Source organism: Colius striatus, chromosome 2 (assembly GCF_028858725.1).
Source record: "Colius striatus isolate bColStr4 chromosome 2, bColStr4.1.hap1, whole genome shotgun sequence".
NCBI classification, from domain to species: domain Eukaryota; kingdom Metazoa; phylum Chordata; class Aves; order Coliiformes; family Coliidae; genus Colius; species Colius striatus.
In genome coordinates this window covers 26917499-26924690 of record NC_084760.1, presented here as the reverse complement: position 1 = coordinate 26924690, position 7192 = coordinate 26917499, and positions in this window count along the sequence as shown.

Sequence of the window (7192 nt, the reverse complement as noted above, 5' to 3'; positions counted from 1 at the left end):
AGTACTGCAAAGGAATTGAGAGCCTGTACTCATTCTCTTTTAATGTATAGAAAGTATAGTCCCTGACACCCTGCCCCTTGACCAACATTGGCTGCAGAGACAGACGGCCAACCCTCTGCCCCTGGCCCACACTGACAGTGTGAGCAGAATGCCACCAACATTACCCATGTGAGGTGGGATGCTCTCACATCATGCTCCCACTGTAGATCCAAGGGGCAGCACAATTCCTGCCCATGCTCAAAAGGCATTTGCACGATTGGCTGTGGTGGCCAAATGGACACCAACTGTCCATGGAAGTCCCCAGAGCCATGGCAACACATAGGATCCGGAGTTTGCTATTGGGGATTAGGTGAGTTGCCATATGTCATTGCTTATCTTTCCTATTGCCTCAGTAAAGCCTTGCTTTATAACAGACTCCATTGCTGTTCGGACTAAAAATGCACAGAAAGTCTAGCTCTAGACACGTGAATTCATATAATTCATTATATATGTAAGAGAAGTGGTGTAAGTGCATCTTCCAGAAAAAAAAAAATACTCATTTATAAAGCATTTCAATTTACCAGCAATATTGTCATCATAGCACTGACATCTCAGTACTAATATTATCAGCTTGAGTCACTTAAAAAAGAATGTTTTAAACTTTTTTAGTTTTCTATTTAATACTTATATGCTGCAGTTCTTTGAAGAAAGGATCTTTCAAAACTCTGTATTTATGATCCAAAAAAAAATGCCTTTTTTTACCCAAACAGTACAGAACAAAAAGAACAATAGCTGTTCTTCATGGCATGCTACACTCAGGGATCATTGAGGACAGCTCATCTCAGCTGTCAGTCTCACCAGAAGCAATAGTTGCATCCTATTCAGTTTTCCAAATTATGCACAGGAGCTGATGGACTGCAGAAGGGATTTTGTAAAACAAAATTCTCAGAAACTCTGTACTTTCAAGTTATAATCAACCTACTCTGCAGTTCAGCAGCTGCCCAATATATTGCTTATTCACAAATTCTTCTTGTGTAAAGGGCAGATATAGTATCACATTCCTACTTTGAAATACCACATGAGCCACATTAACAGAGCAGCACAGGAATAGTGCATATCTAGCTTTTTCTGATGGGGTAGATTATGCACAAGATGCCCATGAAAAAGCAAGAAACCATTTAGGTATGTTTTTATAAAACTGCAGCAACAAGGAAAAGCTCAGTTTTCTTTCTGTAGGGATTAAAAATTACTCAAGGAAACAAAGAACAGTCAGTGATGCTTTGGAAACAACTTGTCATATCACGTCTTATCTATTCATCCATGTAGTCCCATTGCACTTAATGTCGTTATACAGTAGTGCCCTCGTGGACAAACCAAGCGGCCAAAGTACTTTTCAGTATCCTTCAAAATTATATATATGCTTTTCACAGCTGTTTCTTCCTTTGCAGTAGTATGCTCAGCCTTCCTTTCTCCACTGGTCAGTTGAGGTGGATGGCATGAAAATCATTGGGCACCTTTTTCAAGCTCCAACTTAAGATAAAAATCCCAAGCCTAGACTTCAAAAACTTTGCCTGCTACAGAGACAAATATAGTAGTCTATCAACTCTTTTCATAGCCACCAGCTGCAGGTTGGGAGATGCAAGGCATTCCCCCCGCCCCACCCAATTCTTCTTCACCTCATTTCCTTCCTCTTACCCTTCTGAGATACAAGAAAGAGATCTGTGGCTGGTAATGCTAAAAACACAAAGATGTATTTTCTGACTGTCAGGATAACGTGCAAGGACAAAATAACAGTGGGAAGTCTTTTAAAGAAAAAGGATTTGTTTCTTCTCACAAAGGTATCTTCACCAATATTACATAAAGAAGACAATGCTTTGTTAAAATGCTAATTGTGAAGCTCTCAAGGACTAGAAAAAAATTGGGTTTGATTTTGTGGCCAAAACAAGGTGTTAAGTGCCACCTGAAGCACTTGAAGGGTGTCTATATCAGCAGTTTAGTGAGCAACATAGACTCTTTTTAGGGGTGACTTCTACATGCATCGACAGCTGGAGTTATGTGCATTGCGATAACGATGTCGGTACACAAACAAAAAGTTGCTCTTCCTGATGGAATCAAGCAGGAAGCTGCGCACTGGAGCCCATGCACAGTGGTCCTTTTGTAGGGAGGATGTAAGATAGGAGCATTTCCACCTGGTAAAATTAGTCCCCCCAAGCCAAGAGACAGAGGTGAGGAGCAAAATGTTTCCCTACAATTCAGGAGGAGATAGCCAGTGACCTGCTGCTCCACAATGATGTGCATAAATCTGGCAGGTGTGTTTGCCAAGCCTGGGGAGGTCCCATCTGATTGGAAGTCAGCAAGTATAACACCCATATATTAGAAGGGACAGAAGGATGATCCAGGAAATTACAGCCCAGTCAGTTTGACTTCAGTGCCCGGGAAGCTGAGGGAGCAGATCATCCGAAGATCTATTATGCAGCACATGCAGGACAACCAGGTGATCAGGCCCAGCCAGCATGGGTTTATGAAGGGCAGGTCCTGTTTAACAACTCTGGTCTCCTTTCATGACAGGGTGATCCACCTGTTGGATTAAGGAAAGGCTGTGGATGTTGTCTACCTTGACTTTAGTAAGGCATTTGACACTGTTTCCCACAGATTTCTCTTAGAGAAATTGGCTGTTCATGGCTTGGATGGGAAGACACTTTCCTGGGTGAGAAACTGGTTAGATGGTCAGGTCCTATGAGTTGTGCTCAATGTAGTTAAATCCATTTGGTGGCCAGTCACAAGTGGTGTTCCCCAGGGCTCAGTACTGGGGCCACTCCTGTTTAACATCTTAATTAATGATCTGGATGAGGGGATAGAGTGCACCCTTAGTAAGTTTGCAGATGACACCAAGCTGGCTGGAAGCGTCAATCTGCTTAAAAGTAGGGAAGCTTTACAGAGAGCTCTAGATAGACTGGATGGCTGGGCCAAGGCCAACGTCATGAGTTTCAAGAAGGCCAAGTGCTGGCTCCTGCACTTGGGCCACAACAACCTCCAGCAGCGCTACAGGCTTGGGGAGCAGTGGCTGGAAAGCTGCCAGGCACAAAGGGACCTGGGAGTGTTGGTTGACAGCAGCTAAACATGAGTCAGCAGTGTGTCTAGGTGGCCAAGAATGCCAATGGCATCCTGATCTGTATCAGGAATAGTGTCAGCAGGAGTAGAGAGGTGATTGTTCCCCTCTACTCAGGTTTGATGAGGTTGCATCTTGAATCCTGTGTCCAGTTTTGGGCCTCTCTCTACAAGAAGGACATTGAGGATCCAGAGGTGGGCTACTAAGCTAGTAAAGGTTTTGGAGCACATCTCCTATGAGGAACAGCTGAGGGATCTGGGACTGTTCAGCCTGGAGAAAAGAAGGCTCAGGGGAGACTTTATTGCTCTGTACAACTACCTGAAAGGAAGCTGCAGTGAGACAGGAGTCGATCTGTTCTCTCTAGTAACAAACAATAGAACAAGATGGAATGGCCTCAAGTTACTCCAGGGGAGGTTCAGGCTGGATATGAGGTGGAATTTCTTTCCTGCAAGAGTTATCAGGTATTGGAATGGGCTGCCTAGGGAGGTGGTGGAGTCACTGTCTAGGGAGGTGTTTAAGAGACGGTTGGATTTTGCACTTAGGGAAATAGTCTAGTGGTTGATAGTGCTGGAACAAAGGCTGGACTCGATGATCTTAAAGATCTCCTCCAGCCAAAATGATTCTATGATTCTCTGGTTCTATGACACTGAGGTTCAGGGAGTAAGATACCAATCTTGCATTGTCCTAGAAATTACTGCATAAAAATACAATATTGGAAACATGCCCCTTCCTCTCATGTCAAGAAATCTTAAAAAGTTGAGAAAGATTATTGAAATTCAAGTACTGTTTCCTAAGCTTTGCATGGAGACAGCTTAGGAGATTCGCTTTTGAATAGCTGAACTTCTAAGACATTGATTTGTAGATGTTTACATCAGTTACAGTTGATGTAAGCAGAAAAGAGATTACAGTGGAACTCCTTGGAAACTTTGCAGACAATTGTTTTAAACCTTTTTCAGCTGTCATTCTACCCAGTGGAAACACATAGATAACCTGTGCAATGAACTGCTGCCAGTTACCCACAAACTGTCTGGCTATTGACTAGAAGCACTTGAAACACTGACCAGAAAAAAAGAGACATCATTACATCTGCCCAGCATAAGGTGATGAAATTAATCTGGTGGGACCTGGATAACAAATGTACCCATTTTTCTGAAACACACCAGAGCATATCCTGGATGGTGACATGAACTACAACAGGTAGCAACTGCTAATTGGTCTCTGCAGTAGAGAAGTTCAAGAGCTGGTCTGGGGCTACAAGATTAGCAAAATCATTTGAAAGCTACAGTAAATAATTCAGGCACCATACACATATCTAACATCTACAAGCGAAACTGCAAGGGAAGGAACCACCACATCTAAGAGTTAAGATGTCCACTATGGATGCAATGTATAAGAGTCAGAACAAGTGCCTTGTTTACCCATTGGACTGTTGGGGAGAAGCTTTGATTTCTATGTATATATGTATGTCGGGAGAGAGTGGGGAGGTCCACTCATAGAGCAGGAATTTCTACTCACTTGCCGTATGTGTCCTATTGAGTAAATAAACATATTACTGAATGGTATAGTTCTCTTCTGGCAATCACTCCACTCTGACTCCAGTGACGCTGGCAATCAATATCCAATGGCAATGGAGTCTCTTTCCTTGGAGGTCTTCAAGACCCACCTGGACATGTTCCTATGCAACCTGATCTAGGTGAGCCTGCTTCTGCAGGGGGGTTGGACTAGATGATCTCTAAAGGTCCCTTCCAACCCCTACAATTCTATGATTCTATGATCCTAGGCCTTTAATTAATTCCATGGGTCTCTTTAGTAATATGTCCAATTAAGATAATAAAGGTATTTGGAGAAAATATACTAATATACAGCTTAGTAAACTGTAGCTTACCTCAGCCATTCATGTGCTAATGTTGTTTGTCTTCTTTAGAATATAAGCACTCTACTGGGAGGTTCCGGTTCTCAGGAAGACATTTGCCCTCCATCGTGCTCCCTGCTAAAGGAATAAGAAGCTAACAAAAGGGAAGATTTTTACAGAGTGAATTGTTGTTGCAGAGGGCATTTCCAGCATTTCAACTTTCTTTGGCAAATAAAAGGATGAGAATACTCAGGTCAGGGACACTTTCTCTTCTAAGAAGACATAAACACACATATCACTGATTTAAAGAGTCAAGTACAGATGAGAATACTCAGAATGCTGTCATACACAACTTTCCTGCAATAAAGCGTTTGAGAAAATTTCCTTCATCAAAGATTTGGTCATTCTAGCAGCTGTGATTAGTTCCAGTAAGAATTATGTTTTGCTCGTTTCATTCAAGCAGCTTCTCTTTTTCCCTGATGCTAAAACCTGAACTGCTGGAAGAAAAAAAGCAAAACGACATGAACACTTTATCTCAGTAGCTGCATGTAAGCTCTCCTCCTGTGAACAGCTTCTAACCTCCTACATGCAGAGCACTGGTAGGCCTTCACTTCACTCTTCACTGCCAAAGCTTGGTAAGTCTCCCTGAAAATAGACAGTCACCACTCAAAGAAAACCCCTCACCTCCCATGCTCTGTTCCTTTACAAATTCTAAAATACTGCTCATAGGAATTGGAAGCAGTTTCTTTTAGCAGCACATAAGTCTTCTGTTTGCCAGGACAAGTTCCAGTCATCTTCACAACTTTTGGGGTTTTTTTTTGCCAATATGAGTTTTCATAAAAGCTCCCCTTAACTGTATTTCATTTTCCAATTATACATTTCTTTTTTTGGCTAGCAATCATCTAAACTGCTGCATGACCTTTCCTCCCTCTCTGGATCAACATGTTCCAGCACTGTACTTCGTGTGAACCACCATGTTACGTTTGCCTAGTTTCTCTACCTTCCTCATTTCTTCTCTTGATGGCTGCCTACCAGGCTTCTGTCCCCCTTGTCAATCTATCCCGCATTCATAACTCCTTTTCCTTCTCCTGTTTTTGCCTTTGAAATGTGAACTCTTTATGGATCAATGTCACTTCTGCTTTTAAAAGAAGGCCCGTCTCTTCCTGCTACCCATCACAGTTTGACACACAGCAACCTTAGCAGGTGTGTTTTCCCCCTTGCTGCCCATTCACCACTCCTCTGGGGCTCCTGTTCAAATGATGCATGCATTTTGTGCTGCATCCACACCACATGCTCTCACTTTTGGACAAACTCCCCATACTTATCCACACTTGCTGATGGAAATATGGGTTCTCTCCTTTTATGTATGTCCTTACAATCTGCCAAGGCACACACTGATGAAAAAGCATGCCATGAGCTTGCATGCACACACCTGAGGTGTGAGTCTGTGTTGCCCCCTGTACTGTCACTCCAGTTGCTGGATGCTCAGGGCATTTGACCAAGCTGCTGTTCTGTCATACTCCAAGGTCTCTTCCCAGAATCACAATTTTTCAAGCTTGTTTTAACTTACTAAGCTTTTCTTTACTTTTCAAGCAGACTTCTCAAAACTAATTTCTTGGCTATTATTTATTTGGGATGAAGGTCATCTAAAGCAAACTCAGTCATCGTTATTTTCTTCCTACCACTATCAGGCTTTGGGAAAACATCCCTCAGAACAGTTTGGGGTATCCTGTTCACTCACTCATATTCCTGTTTTATCAGTTGTTGTTATCCAGGTCATATTATGAAGAAGGTATCATTCAGATTCCCACATACACTATTACATGTAAAAGACCAGAGTTAGAAATCCTTCCTTCTCACTGTGCTGTGGAGGCCTGTATTATGCCTGGCAAAGGTTATGTAGTTTTCCTATGAGATTACATACATAAATTATCCTTCAGAAGAGACTACAGCAATTATGAAAGAGGTATTTATATTTCCTTAAAATAGGGAATTTCTCATTACATACATATTGATCACAATATCAAGCCATGCATGAATTCTCAGTCTTCCAAGGCCAGAAGGGAACACAGAAATCAATTGAACGGGAAAATAAACATCACAGTACTGTCTTCAAAAATCAGCATGCATTTACAAGATGAGTACTTTGTTCCCCTCAAATGACACTTCACTAACAATCATTTAATAGATTTTTTTAATCATGGACAGAGTTATCACCACTGTCACTAATAAGCCTGCAAATAGCCCTTCAG